The sequence below is a fragment of the Ptiloglossa arizonensis genome, chromosome 2, assembly GCF_051014685.1.
Source record: "Ptiloglossa arizonensis isolate GNS036 chromosome 2, iyPtiAriz1_principal, whole genome shotgun sequence".
NCBI classification, from domain to species: domain Eukaryota; kingdom Metazoa; phylum Arthropoda; class Insecta; order Hymenoptera; family Colletidae; genus Ptiloglossa; species Ptiloglossa arizonensis.
The window spans coordinates 21,014,508-21,030,405 of NC_135049.1; the positions used below are offsets into that span (position 1 = coordinate 21,014,508).

Sequence of the window (15,898 nt, forward strand, 5' to 3'; positions counted from 1 at the left end):
ACGAACGAGCGAGCGAGCGAGCTAGCGGACGAGAACGAAGCGGCTTCCACGAAATCCTCCTGAATGCACCTTTCAACCGAGAGCGCGTGCGTCGACCGTTTGAAAGAATTTGCCTCTCCGTCTTCTATCTTCGATCCATCGAACTCGCGCGGCGAGCACCGGCGAGCACCGGCGAGCAGCGGCGAGCAGCGCAGCGCCGGCTCGAGCAAAACCGGCTTCGCAAACTTTCGATTCTCTTTCCAGGCCGCTCTTCTCGGTGTGCTCGTCGTTATTCCACCGGCGGGGAAACCGTTCCGTATCTCGCGGAACGAGCCGGCCGTGGATCTCGAGAGTTCTTTCCTTTCGCGAGGAGAGGATTCGAGGCTCCTCTCGCGCGTTCGTGCCGCGGTGTCTCGTTCCTTGGACATCGGTAAGGTCGACGCGCGGTCTCGCTAGACGAGTTTCGCGAGCACAATAGACGGTTTCGGTGCGTCGTTGCACCGGTGCGATCCGCTGTAACGAGACCGGCAGCTGGAATCCCCCTCCGGGTGAGAGAAAAAAAAACGAGAGAGAGAGAGAGAGAGAGAAAAGGGAAAAAAGAAAGAAAGAAAAGGAACGGGAGCATAAGAAAGGAGGAAAACGGAAGGGAGAAAGAAAAGACGGAAGCGAGCGCGAGGGACGGAGAGAAAAGCAGAGTAAGGGGGGGGGAGAAGAGAGTACGAGACGCGCGAGAGGACTTTCGGTGTTTCCAGCTCTCTCTCTTCCTTCCTGCCTGCCTGCCTTCCTTCACTCCACTCGCTCCCGTGTTTCTCGCCAGCTCCGTGTGTACGTTCGGTCTAATCGCGTCGAAGAAAGAAGAAACGGGGGCCCGAAAAAGGGGGCTACGGGATGGGCACGTGTCTCGAGCAGGACATCTGCCTCTGAAAAGGACCCACTGTTACGTCCCTATTATATCGTTTACCTTAGCAGCGAACCGCATCCCTTCCTTCTACGTTCTTCGCCTTCCTTCCCCTTCCTTCGAGAGACCGTCTAAGACGAGCAGCTGCCCTTTTCCCTTGTAAACCGGACTACGCACCTGCCCTTCGAGTTAAGAGGGTGACCGTTAACCAGCCTCGTGGGTAATCGCGCTTCGTGGGACGGAGCGTGGAAACGCGCTCGCGATCCGTTCGTGATTTTCGAGCGCGAGAGACGTCCCAAGGGGACGAGGTGGGGAAGAAAAAGAGAGAGAAGAAAAGAAACGAAGGGAAAACCCTCTCAAAAAAAAAAAAGAAAAGAAAAAAGACGAAGAGAACCGAAGCAACGATATCCCGTCGAAAGGTGAACGGGCGCGCGATTTCGAGAGGACGCGATACGGGTAGACAGTGTCCCTTGCACCGGAAACGGAGCCGCGGATGATCGATGCGCGCTCGCGTCTAGGCGGGCTAAAACTGCACGCGCGTGACCGTTTTAAATCCAGCACGCGTGCACGAGCGAGCGTCTCGGAAACGGCGAATCGGTCACCGCGAGGGGTCCGTTCGCTCGGGGATGGTCAGCGGAACGTAGGTGACGGAATGTAACGAGCGTCGCGGCGCTTCTATTTCTGCGCGGCGGACGTCGACCCGCAGACGGCTCCCAGACTAGACGCTAATAACCGCGCGAGAGGACCTCGGCTGAGAGAAACGAACCAACCAACCGACCGACCGACCAACCGACCAACGAACGAACGCGTAGCAGGCAACGGTGCGCGTCGATCGGTAAACACGTGCCCGGATCTTTCCGTGCACGTTCGAGCCACGCGAGAACTGGGTCGTCCGGCATCGTCTGACTACGAATACCCCGTTTCCACTACGCCGGTCAAATAGATGCAGAGTGATACAAAAATATACCGGGACGAGCAGCTTGGGACGTAGCTTCGAGAAGCCGTCGTATCTCGGTGTATTCTGGCACGCGTATCGGGGCCCGAGTTTTCGCCAAACCCCAAAGGATCGCGCGCCTCTCGCCCGTACGAGCTCGATTCGGTGCTTTCGTCGTCGGCGAACCGGGATAACGCATTCACCCGCTCGCCCGCTCGCCCGCTCGCCCGGTTGCGACGCGATTTCGATCGATCCGCGACGGGGGGAAAAAAGCGTAAAGAAAAGAAAAGAAACGAAAAGAAACACGAAAAGGAAAAAAAGGAAAAAGAAGAAAAAAAGAACACCGCGTTCGTGCGCGGTAGCGTGGCTGCACCCGCGATCAAAGCGTTCAGGTAAAAATTGATTCGAAGGAGGGGAGAGAGGGCCCGACGGCCGCGTCGACGAAGGGAAGCTTTAAAAGGGGCGGCACTGTCTCGCCGTCATTGGGATTCTAACCGAGCTCGTCCGCTTTTAAATGAACGACCCCTCTTCTCGGCAACGAAATCGCTCGCGTACGCGCGTGCATTATACGAACGTACGTACGGACGAATACCTTCTAGGTACGAAAGGAAGCGAACTTCCTTCCTACGTTCTATGTCACGCGCACCACCGTTTATATAATCCATCCTGTGACGTCAGGTTGTTTAATCCATTCATTACCCGAGCCAGTTGCCTCTCTCTCTCTCTCTCTCTCTCTCTCTCTCTCTCTCTCTCTCTCTATTTCTCTCTCTCGCTCTCTCTCTTGGTCTCTCGCTTGTACAAACACCCGCGCTCCTCGCGCCGATGCACACCGCACGGCAAAAGGGAGAAACGACGGAGTACAAAAGCGCGACAAAGAAGCGACCTCCGCGTCGAGAGGAAATCCAAAGGAAACGAATATAAACGGCGCGGACGCGTTCTATAAATCGCGCGAATCCTGACCACCGATTCCCGTTTCAACGTGGAAAATCAACCAGCCGGATGGCGAACTGTGGATCCTACCGGCAACGGTCGACTCTCGGTTATCCGCGTGGCCGAATTTCGGCCATCGGTGTCGCGACGAAACGCGGACGATTTTAATCCACGCGAATCCGTGGCTCGTGGCGCGCGTAAACGGTAACTTAAATTAGGTACCTTAAATTAGATATCTTAAATTAGGTATCTTGGAGGATACTGTTGCTCGAGATCGAAAATCTACCGAAACGTATCCGTAATCGTGATACGAATTTTTTTGGTACAACGATTGGATCGAGGAAAGATCGTGTTTATCGTAACAGAGAATTTCGTGTTCGCGATTTGAATTTTCCGATGCAAAATTCGGGTGCATCGTGAGAGAATACGGCCCAAAATCGAAAACGTATAGAAACGTATCGTTATTCTTCATAAGAATTTTTTTGGTACAACGAGTGGATCGAGGAAAGATCGTGTTTATTGTAATAGAAAATGCCCCGTGTTCGCGATTAGAATTTTCCGATGCAAAATTCGGATGCATCGTAAGAGAATACGACCCAAAATCGAAAACGTATAGAAACGTATCGTTATTCTTGATAAGAATTTTTTTGGTACAACGAGTGGATCAAGGAAAGATCGTGTTTATCGTAACAGAGAATGTTTCGTGTTCGCGATTTGAATTTTCCGATGCAAAATTCGGATGCATCGTACGAGAATACGGCTCGAACTCGTGTCTTTAACTTTGTAGCACTGTTACACGCGCGACGATTTATCGCGTTCTACTAACGTTTCACCGGGTATGTTAAACGGGCAGCTGTTGTCGACGAGACGACTAACCGGCTATTCGAGAGCCGCACTCGACACTTCCAAGAGACGCTTTCGTTGTTCGATTATTAATTTAGCGTCCCGATAATGTTGCACCGTGACCGAAATAACTACGACACGGTGTGTCAAGTACCGGGAGAATCGTACGGGATCATCGAGTCGCGACGATCACGGGAACGCTAATTACGGAGAGATTGATACGTAACGGGGACACGCTCGAAACGGAAAATTTCCAACGAACGTGGAACGAAAAACAAAAATTAACACTCGCAAATCTAGCGACAATTCTTTGTTCCCGTTTCTAGCGAGTCGCTCGCCACCAGAGCCATCGATACCGCACGGAAACAATGGATTATCTGTCTTTCCACTTTACGCGCGTATCTTAACACAGGATTATCTCGTTACGAGACGTCGCATCGCCACGGAAATGTAACCCGTGGGTCTCGTTGGATCGTTGAACGGATTACGAATCCGTGACGCGAACGGAAAGTTATTCGTAAATTTGTAAATATTACCACTCGAGATCCTTTCTCGTATCGTTTTGACCCGGTATCGTCCATTCGAAGAGTTACGAACTTATTTTTTCTTTCCCACCGTGTACATCGATTCTTTCGTCGCGATACATTTTCGACTGGACGGTTCTTGGACAAACTGTTGGACGATAAGAAATCTGACGTCCGTTGAGAAGAGCGAGGGCCTAGAATCGATCACCGATACGGATAGTCACGATTGCGAAATCGAGACACGATTTCGAGCGAGGAATTCGGCCCGCGAGATAAACCAAATTCTCGTTCTTTTGTTTTCGTAATGCGGTGCTGTGCGTCGTTGTATCGTATCTCGACGATCGGTAGCCTCTGTGTACACACACCGAACAGTTTTACGGTTTCGCGATGGAAGTGTCTCTCCGATCGTGGGCATACTCGCGATCGGGACACCCTGTACAAACAGAAGTACTTGGAAAGCTTCCGGGTCCGGCCTGGGCTCATGTTCGCGGAATCTAAAAAGACCTGTTGCGCGTACGCTGCTTTTCATCGGTTCCTTTTACGACGTGGACGCACGAACCGGCGACGATTTCCAAGGAGACATTAGGGCGGACCCTACTTTTTATCGTGCAACTTTTTTACACCTGGACGGGGGAACCGTGCCGCGAAAGTAACTCGAAATATTTCAATTTCCATCGTTTCGTTTCAATTACGAAACCAACTTGCCAACATTCTCGCCGAATTTAGCTCTTTGACTCCCCGAATTAATTTTATCGATCGAACGTACAAGCTGCAACCGAGTTGTAATTCTTTTCCCTCGAACGAAATAATGCGGAAGAATTATTCCAGAACTTGTGCAAACGGGTTCACTATCCACACGAATAGTTTTCCCCGAACGCATATATACGTTCGTAATTTGCACCCGTGGCTTCCTCTAAACGGATATACGCGCACGTAGCACTCAAAGGGTTAATAATAATATTCTCTCGTGAATCGAATCGAACGAGGGTGCGATATCGCGGGAACGCGTAAACGAGAAACTTTTTCGATGAAATATATATGTATATTTGGAACTTCTAACCCGATCGTTTTCCTACGTTCGTTAATTAGCCGCATCCTTTAATAACGGAGAACTGGCTTCGGTGAAGGTGTTCGGTTCGTATCTCGGTGCCACGTCGAGCGTAGAACGGAACTCGAATACGCAGACCGGATGTTGTGAGAAATTATTCCTATCGGATAATACGAAAACGCGAGGTCCGCTGAATTACCAGGCATCGGACCAGTTTTATTATCCAGTATTTCTATTATCCGTGAAAAGTGAAACCTGACAACATTTTGGGAGCGCAAGTTCCTATTTCGAACTTTTGAGAAAAACGACTTCGGAACGTATCGATGTGATATAAATCGGAATAAAATTACAACACGCGCCTTGAGGAGAGTTTCGGGATCGAAAGTACCGAATTTGAAGATTTTTAAAAAAAATTTTAACAGGCTCGGTTCGATATCGATACAAATAGTTTTAAAATTGATATCGAAGACGAACACGTGTACGATTGCATGGAATCTTTAGACGAAAAATTCGAGTTTTTTTATTGCAATGGTTGAGGTACTGTCGAGAGAAGACTTGGAAAATTAATACAACCGTTTAACGATTATTTTCCTCGATGGAACTTCTTTTCTTGGAATTTTGTTTTGAATCCCCGACACCTTTTGATACAGATTACGCACGAGGCTGATAAAGTGTTTGATCTGTAACGAAATACAAAACGAAAGTTTTCTATATAATTTGATGGCCTTGTAACTATTATACGATAATTGTATTGAAAAATCTAGAGTATCCAACCTGTGGAACATCGTTTCGTCTCGGTTTCTCTATAACGAGCTTTTTGAGAAACTGATGATTCTCGATCAATCGTCTCGATTTCTAGTACGTATCGCTACAGTTTCTTATACTCGGCACTGAGATTGCATTCATTGCAGACTGCACCAAGCCGCACAATCCATACAGCGTCTAGATGGTTACTTAGTGGGGGAGTAACGTAGTGGGAGTAACTCGTCATTCGTCGTTTGTCATTTGATTGTCAGTTGATTGTCGTCAACACACACGTGCAGTTTCGGCTGGTAGCGTTGCAGCCCGAGATACGTTGCCACTGTACGAGCACAAAGAACGCGAATTAACGAAACTAACGTCGTAACCGTTGTTGTCATTAACGCGGGTAAATATTGCGCAATTCTATCGTTTAATTAATATCTTTGTAGAAACGAAGAAAAGGGAAGAACTCTGTCGAGTATTTGCAAAATACGAGATTCGAAAATCTTGAAACTGCAGGAAAATATTGAAATAAAAACTTTTTTTTAAACGTTTCTTAGGTCTCGAAAAGTGGAACGCAATAGTACGATTATTTTTCGTTACGATCTGAAAGGTGCACGAACGATTTTCGGGATTTTTTAGTCCGAAATCGTAAAATCCTCAAGGTTCGGCGGAGTGTATTTCGGAACAATTAAAACTTGTGTCCAACGATGAACATGAATTAATCGCACAAACTTACAACGGGGCCGCTGTAACGAGTGGAGAAAGAGGAGGTGTACAAACCATTAGAAAGCAATCGTACAGAAATGTACATTTTGTACTTCGCAACACTGTTCTTAAAAAAATCTCATTTGTGCAAAACAATTGCAATTGAAGGCTAAGGAATATTTCACTGTACTTGATGTATCGATCACTCGTTTAACGATTATAATTTTACTTATTAACATTGCGCTTCAAACAGCTGCAAAATTAACAAATTCCCTTGCTTGTTCGAGATCCTTTGGGACGCGTTCAAATACGATTAAATATCAACCAAAATGTTGCCCCAAAAGTGTTCAAATCGAAGTAGATTGGCTCAAACGAATGTACGTTAAAATTCCACCCTAAAATTTATCTTTTTTTTTTCCCCTATACGAATTCGATTTTCAATCCATCGTGTTACTTTTCCTAGTACACACTTATTGTTCGTAATAAACAACCAAATTCGCGTGCACTTGAATCCGTTCTTTTCCGAATAGGACGCGGACTGTAAGAATCATTAATTTCCGATAAAGTTGGTTCGGTAACGGTATTATAATGAAGTATTTCATCGTGGAATAATACGTGCCGATTATTAAAGTCAATTTAGCGGGCATTCTCCCGGTCTCGGTGAAATATAATTTTCGTTGCATAACGTCATTTGTGGCACGTGGCCCTATTCCCCCGATTAATTCGCTCACTCGGAGGAACCAACGTTTTATCAAACGACACAACCCGCGCGGCTCGCTTAACAAAAATTTACGGTTAGCCCGTAACGAATGCACGTACGTACACACAGGTAGGTTCGCGTGCGAGCGAGTGCACGCTACGAGCATTTACGCAATCGAGGAATTTGTGCTCCGCGCAGGTGGCGCTATGACGCAAACCTTTTATCAGTTATATTCGCGTTCTGGCCGATATCCGTGCGGTCGGTGTTAACGGTGAAAATAACACGCCTACGTTGGTAATTCCACGAGCGGCGTTTTCTCTTGGTTCGTCGTCGAGGAACACGATCGAAACGCGCACGAAGACGCGTCGTTATCGCGGCGTAAAGCCGCACGGAAATCTTTACGATCGTCGCGAAAGTTCGAGCGCGGTGTAGAACGAGGTATCGTCGAGAAACGTAGGAATCGGCGTGAACGAACCGAGTGTTTCGTATCGCGAAAGAAAAACGTGCACGGAATGCGAGCCGCGAGTGAAAAGGAACGTTGTCGTACGCTCCGAGACGAAAGACGGAACGAAACACCCTCGCGAGCCAATTTTGGGCCAGAGTTCTATCTTGGAAGCAACGTGGCCAGTCTCGGCTGTCTGGGACGCAGCAGGAGAGGGGAAGTGACGTCAGAAGCGGAAACGGAGTACGCATGTGCGAAAGCGAAGGATTCGACGAGGCGAGTACGTGACCCAGTTACAATACGGTCAAAAAAGAAGCTAGCGGATAATCCGGCCGGTCCGTGGATTCGTTCGTTCGTTCGTTCGTTCGTTCGTTCGTTTGTTCGTTTCGTTTCGTTTCGTTTCGTTTCGTTTCTTCGTCGACTTTTTATTTTCGAGTTCTCCGGACGAGACACCGACTCATTGTCCCAATTCCCTCGGTTGGCTCTCGTTCGAGCGTGGCTCGATAGAACGTTCGATGGTCGCGCAGCAATTACCCGCGATTAATCGCGCGCGGATAATTACAGGATATTGTAAAATCAATAACGAATGTATCGCGTCGAACGGGATTTTCACACGTTCGAGCTAACGGAGCTGCTATTCTTTGTTAGCGATAAACGAGAGGATCGAGTATCTAGTTAACGTTTCAGCGAGCGCTCGTAAAGTATTTACCCACGAATGTTACGCTATCGAGGAAACCAAAGTTCGTTAACCTTTCTTAAATCGTGCGCGCGGCGGTTGGCTCCCGCCTCCGCGAAAGGAACGACGACGAACGACGATATTTCCGCCGGTCGTCGGGTCGTACCGTTTTTCGACCGATCGACGCGGAAAGAAAAAGAAAAAAGAAAAAAGAAGCAAAAAACAGAAACAGAAACTTACGAGAGAGAGGGAAAAAAAGGGAAAAATGAACGCACGCACGCACACGTACGCGCTCGAATACAGCCGAATCGAATCGAGGGTAGACGGATAAGTTGTCAACGTTCGCGTTTACCCTCGGAACCACGAACGCGATGGCCATTGTTGCGGTGAACGTGTGGGAAAAAGTATTTACTACGGAGAGAACGAAGAGTCTGCGGTTCATTCATGGCGAGTCTCTGAATGGCGAGAGAAGGAGGGAACGATCTATGCACCGGACGTGGCACGCAGAGATACGCATACGGTCGAAGATACACGCGCGCCTCTGCAACGGCATAAATAAATACCGACGTTCCCCGTGCGATCGCCGACGAAATGCAAATCGGTTTCGCGTCGTTCGCGCGAAAGCATTTCCGTGCAACGATTCTTCCCGCTCGATTCAACACCGTCCTCCAAATCCCGTATTTTTCGTCCCGGAACGAGCGCCGCGTACGAAATCCGATCGGGAAAATTCACGCGCGATCGAACAACTCTCCAAATGGATACTTTCTTCGCGATACGGAGACCGTTCGAGGCCCTTTTCGACTCGAATCGCACTTTGCGATACCAGCGACGGAAAAAGAAGGAGGAAAGAGAAAAAGAGAAAGAAAAGAAAAAAGAAAGAGGAAAGAAACGTCGACCGATACGGTACAACGCGTCGGTGCATCGAACGTACGATTGGGAAGAGCCTGTAACGCGTACACCCATTATATAACCCGGCCCATATGCAAAGTACCCACACACTCGATACTACCGCTTAGATAAAGGATGTCTGTAAAAAGCCCACAGTGATGGCGCATTGTGAAGTGACCCGCCGGCTATAAAAAGCGCCGCTAAAGCGCTCGTAAAACGCGACAAAAACTCGCCAACTAAACCACGAACCACAGAAGCCGCAGACGTACCTACGTCCGGTCGGCTATCGTCGTCTGTCTCTCCGTCTTTGGCTCCTACGCGATCGACCGTGCTCGCTGCGGGAGGGAAGGGGGAGGGGGAGGAGCCTCTCGTTCGTTTCGTACGCGAGTTCGCGAGATCGTCGACGATCGGGGATTTTCGCGAGGAACCGAGCCAATTGGAAAAACGACGGACCGGCGTTTCCGTTCCCGTGGCCGATCGCTCGAAACTGAGAACCGCTGCACCTCCAAGGAGTTCCCACGCTGCCTCGCGTCACACACTATAGCTATATCGCGTTTAGATACATCCCCGACGCTCGGTGCTGCTGGTCCAAGCAATAGAACTTGGTTGATTGGCCGATCCGAGACCCGATTACGAGAGAACAAACACGCTACTCGCGTACAGGGCTATCGAGCTCTACACGCGTCCACGCCGAGCCACCGTGCGGCTAATCGCGATATCGATGGTTCCTCGATCTCGTTCGTGAATCTTCGCGCGCTCGATCGATCGTTCTTTCTCCGAACGAGACGGTTTCGTACCACGTGGAGAAAGAAACTTCGTTTCGGGGAAACTCGACTAGTCGAATTATTCGTTTCTTAAAAGCATCTCGCGTGTCTTCTGTACGGAATTACGTTCGACAGAAGCCAAACAGTCGATCGAACGATCGTTTTTCCCCAATTATCGAGACGGTTTCGTACCACGTGTAAAAAGTGGACATCTTTAACTCTGTTTTGGAAAACTCGAGACTGCTTTGTCCCCTTCTTGTCGCGACTCCAGCATCGTTATATATATGGAATTACAACGTCATCTAAACCATCCATCGAGCGCTTTTTTTTTTTTGAACGATCCTTTTTTCTTCCTCGCGAAAAAAGAAGACAAGAATGTTTAGTTCCGTTCCGGAAAACTCGATAAGTCGAACCATTTTTTCCCCGTTCTTATCGCGCCTCCCGCGTCGCGGTACATCCATACGAAATTACGTTGAACGGAATCTAAACCGAACTGGTCGAAGGAGTCTCTCTCTTCGTCGGAATCGAGGCAGTCTTTCCGCGGCGACGACACGTGGACGTTTAACCTGTGGGAACCACGCGTTTCCACGGCCTCGTGCTATCTAAACAACAGCGATACGGTGCCGGCTACGACCGTCGCGACGCCGTTCCGGAAGGTAATAACGATCTTTTGAAAATTTTCCATCGCCTCGTCAACGACGTTTACCTCTCGGACGGGATAACTCGCGCGCGACTATTTCGCGAAACGCGATCTCGTTAGAACAACCTCGAGCTATCTCGCGAATAACGAGCAGCGGGAAATGGTATGAAAAAAGTAGTGGAAGAGGGGAAAAAAAAAAGAAGAGGAAGGAAAGAAAAAAAAAAAATAAAGAAGAAAAAGAAGAAGAAGAAGAAGAAGAAGGAGGAGGAGGAGGTGGGAACAGTGAGTCACTTGGGCGGAACATTCTCTATACATGTGAATGGAAGGAGACGGAAGAGGAGCTAGAGGAAAGGAAGAGGGACGTACGACGACGAAGAGGAAGGGAGAAATATTCGCGCGTGTGCGCGCGCGAGCTCGGCTGAGACAGCCAAAGTTGAACGAACCCACGCGCGGACCGAACCTTGCAAATTTTTTAAAGACCAACACACACCGTCGATCGGTGCTGCCGCCATCGAGAGAATCGGCGAGCAACCAACGCGACCTACTAATTCGTCGTTTCGTGCTTCTTTCTCTCCTCGTGACCGACAACGAACGCCAACGATCGTTCCGCGTACGCGTTCCTTCCTTTCGTTTCTTTTCTTTTCTTATTCTCATTTTTTTTTTCTTCTTCGGCGCACCCGCGACGCTTTCCCACGAAATCCGCGACAACTGTTCGAGTTCGCGAGGATCGACACACGGAACGGAACGGAACGGAACAAAGTTCGCCAGCCCGCGGCAAGCAGCGTCGGAGTATTCGGGGTGGGGGGTGAACTCGATGAAGATATCAGGCGCCGGGCGACGATACCTGTGCTTTGTGTAACGACAAAATATTTGCACAGCGAGCGATACGGATGTTTGAGCAGCAATTAATGATCGTCTTTCGAGTACTACGGACGAGAGTACAACGTTCAACCGTGTCCGGCGACGCGAGAACGAGCGACTCTCGCCGGGATTTTCGGCCGACGATCAATTACGATCGATCGTTTCGCGCGAGAGACCGCGACGGATCAACCGGAGGAAACGCGAGATATCGAACACGGATCGACGTGTCGATGAAACGAATAACCATCTTCTTCGTCTTCGTCTTCGTCTTCTTCGTCGTCGTCGTCATCGTCTGTTTACACCGAATGGTTTCGCAGCCGGTGTAATTCCGGCACGTGTAAAACTTTCAAGGACGAGGCGTGTCACGGAGAGCGGGTTACGCAAGCGGAAAACGGAAGTGCTGCGGGAGACATCGCGCGTTTCTCTAATTAGGTGGTAGAAAGATCGAGCGGCTGCGAGGGAAAAGGGGGAGGGGAGAAGGGAACGCGAGTGAACGAGTGAACGAGCGAGAGGAGAGAGTAGAGAGTAGAGAGTAGAGAGAGTGAGAAAAGTAAAAGAGAGAGAGAGAGAGAGAGAGAAAGAGATGAGGGTGGGTGGGGGAGAAAGACGAGATTGGACTCGGAGGAGGGTGCAGTTTCGCAGGGTCACGTAGTCACGACGCACGTGCGTAGGAGCCCGCAAGAACTCGCGCACGCGTTAACCGCATGACGTCAACGCGCGTCTCGGAACAGCTGACCGCATTCCGCGATAATTGTTTTGCATAACCGTGTGGTGGCAAGGCGTCGGTTCCCGCGAAGGAGGACAGGCGGTTTTCACGAGTTCGGGGGGCGACTTAGCCGCGGCCGGATCGGTCCCGGAGAAACGGAGAAAGGAAGAGAAGACCCACCCGGTGAGAGACTACGACGCGACGGAACCGAGCGTACACGAGAAAGAATGAGAAAGAATGAGAAAGAGAGAGAGAAAGAGAGAGAGAGAACCCGAGACGTTTGAGCGGGCTCGCGATCCCGGTCTGGTGGGGAGAAAATTCGAAAGGAGCCCCGGCGGGTCTGGTGGGGGTCCTCTAGATCGACGACGGCCCTGTCCGGTCGTCAATAGTTTCGCGGCCAGCGCGTTGGCTTTTAAAGTTTAAAGAGCCAACCGCGCGACAGCGGTGCCGGGAGCACCGGAGTCTAGGCATGTCAGCGGTTCTCAAACCGTGCCACCGCTCGCTGATCTTTCCGGTGGTTCGCGTTCGGTAACACCGCCGCGTCCCGTTCCTCGCTCGCGGTTCCGTTCGACGTGGATCCTCGACGCGGTGGATTCTCGGCTAAGCGAGCGAGCGAACGCTTCGCGGGCTCGCGCGCGTCGTCGCGGGAACCTCGTCGCTCGGATTCGTGTCGCGTCGACGTCACTCGCGGCGAGAGCACCGATTCCCACGGAGTGGGAGGGAACGAGTCCCCCTCGGTACGAGCGCACGAAGAAACGGGAGAGAACTCGCGGAATCGCCGATGAAATATCTCGCTCGGGAAGGTGGTCGAGGAATGCCACGGGACGAGGAGCCACGGGGATATTTGCGCCGTATAAGGTCCTGTTTAGCGGCGGATCGCCGCGAGTACCATACGAACGAGCCAGCCGACGCCGCGCGAGGAACGCTTCCTCGAGCGGTTACGATTTTCTCGCCGGAGGAGTCTCGTTCGCGCGGCAGGCGGTAACGTCGCCGCGTTACCGCGCGCGACGTTCGACGATTCCCGCGATAAAAAGTAAGGAAACGTATCGGGAGCGGGACTCGGGTACCTCGCGGACGGCCCTGGAACTTTTGCAATACGAGCGGCGGTAACGGCTACGGAGCGTGTGTCGCGCATAGTTGCGACGTGACGTTGCCGATGAAACAACGCCACCGACGCGCAGAACCGAGATCTCGGACCGCGATACGAAGGGACTGCGATCTCCGCGAACGACGAACGGTGGAGGGGAGAGGGTGGTGGGGGTCCTCCTTCGAAGTGAAAATCCACGTGCCGCGCGAACGCGCTTCGTTTCCTCTTCTCGATCGTGGAATTCCACGGCTGGCTCGGGGTTACCGAGACGCGAGGAATTCGCGACTAGAATTCCGAACGAGACGCGGCACCGACCCGAATCGCGATCCGAAGAAGATCGTCCCGTCCCGTCTCGTCTCCTCTCGTCTCGTCTCGTCTCGTCTCGTCTCGTCTCGTCTCGTCTCGTCTGGTCGCGCGTTACTCCGCACCGTTCCCGAGCCGCGCTATCGGCGTTGGACTCTGTACCGAAACTACTCGTTACTTAACAGCAGCGTGCCGAAAAAATGAGCATAAATCTCGGGAGTGGCGTACGCTATCGCTCGCCAATATTCTTATTCACGAAAGCCGTGACGGCGTAAACTGTCCGTCTCGTCGACCGTTTCAACGGATAAGGAAAAAAAATTTACGGTTACGCGATTAGTGGAAGGGAGAGAATGAATGAAGGCGACGAGATACGCGCCGTATTTCAATAATACTGAAATTAATGCCACGCATTCGACGATACCGCGACGCCGTTCGCCCGATAAAACGCGTCTCGGTGCTCGCCCGTTTCCTCGGCGTAAACTCGTCTATTCCACCGCGGGCGCGAGCGCGAGCGCGAGAACGCGAGAACGCGAGAGCGCAAGAGCGCAAGAGCGCGCGCCCGCGCGCGATACGAGCCGTTTCGCCTTCTCGCCTAGAGTTTAGAGTGCATTCGCACCGAAGGAGCGTACATCGCCACGATAGAACACGCAGACGCGAACAAAGCTCGTTTCGCGTGCACGAGCGGCGTACCCGTACACGCGCACTCGGAATAGAGTACAGTAAGCGCAGCAGACCGTCTCGTCTCGTCTCGTCTCGTCTCGTCTCGTCTCGTCGTGGCTCAGACCTTAATGACGTCATTATCTCTAATTAGAATTCCCACAGTGGCAGCGGCCGTCTCTACCAACACCCCGTTACACCTTTACCAGGTACACTGTATCCCCCCCTCCCCCGCTCCCGACCGTTTTACGTGCCGCGCGGAAAGAAGCCGAATCGGCGAAAAAAGCGGTAGATGATCGCGCACGATCCATCGCGCACGTCCTATTTTTCGCGAACCGCTCGACGCGACAACTTAGATGCTCCGATAACTTTCGATTCGTTGGATAATTCCTCGCGCGACACGGTCGGCCGATTACTCGTTAAGCTGTGTCCCGACCGCGATTACGAATCGACGACGTAGCCCGCGTGTTTCGAAAAACCCGCGTCGAGAGGATCGAGGACGTTTACGCGCGAAACGAATCCTACGTATCGGTTTCGTCGAGAAAAGTACGCGCTCGGGAACGAGCGGTGGGTACCGTTAAGCGGTGAAAAAAAAAAAAAAAAAAAAAAGAGAGAGAGAGAGAGAGAAAAAATCAGCTCGTCGGTGAGGTTCCCTAGGTGTATCTAACGTTCTCCGTTTCCGGCGCACATTTCCGCGCACGTTGAATAACAGTCGCATAACAGGGCGTCGCGGTGACACAACTCCGCGCTCGGCTAAGTTCGTCTCTCTCTCTCTCTCTCTCTTGGCCGACAATGCGGGACGAACGTGAAAAACGAAGAGATAAAAAGCAAAAGAGAGATAGAGAGAGAGAGAGAGAGAGAGAGAGAGCGTGTTGCGCGCGCGATTCCTCCGCCGCCACCGCGGCCGTCGAGCGGCAGAAACTTCTACCACCACCGCTATCGAGACATCGTCGCACCCACCCACCTACCCAGCCACCCACCCTCGCCCGTCGCGTCCTCGTCGTCTCTTTTCTCTCTTTTCTCTGTTTCGCGCGACCGCTCGCATCGTACTTTCTTTCTTCGTCGTGAAATCGTGACGTCGGAGCCAGATGATACCTGTTGCATGCGACGCCGTTATACAGCGAGACGCGTCGGTGCCTTCGACGAGCTATTGCGCACAAACGATAAAGGATCGAATCGGACGGACGCGAAACGGAGAACCGACGAAAACCGACACGCACACAGAGAGAGAAAGCGAGAACGAGCGATATGACATTTGTGTCACGTGTGCGAAGACCGTGATTCGTATCGCTCGCGGGCAAATCGGGCTCGGTGGTGCTCTTTTTCGACTTTTCTCGCTCGTTCTTCGAGACACCGCCGCCGGTGACAGATATCCCCGCGAAAGAAAGGAATAGGTCCGCGGAACGCCAACGGTTCTCCGCCGGTGAAAACGGCGATGGCTCGCGCGGACGGGTCGTCCTCCTACGAAGATCGGTATCAACGAAAATAGACGAAGCTAGGAGCTGGTTCGTTTGGAAGCGCGCCAACGATACGCCGTGGCGCCACGTAAAAACTTCGACACCGCTACGG

At 51.2% G+C, this 15,898-nt stretch overlaps 1 long non-coding RNA gene across 1 annotated transcript in view; it reads left to right on the forward strand.

The window, feature by feature from the left end:
• The first annotated feature begins 7,787 nt into the window (after nucleotides 1-7,787).
• LOC143143069 (uncharacterized) overlaps nucleotides 7,788-15,898 on the forward strand; it is a 50,086-nt gene continuing 41,975 nt past the window's right edge. The window contains exon 1 of the long non-coding RNA XR_012991014.1: nucleotides 7,788-8,027. This is a non-coding gene — a long non-coding RNA (uncharacterized LOC143143069). The remainder of the gene's footprint in view (nucleotides 8,028-15,898) is intronic.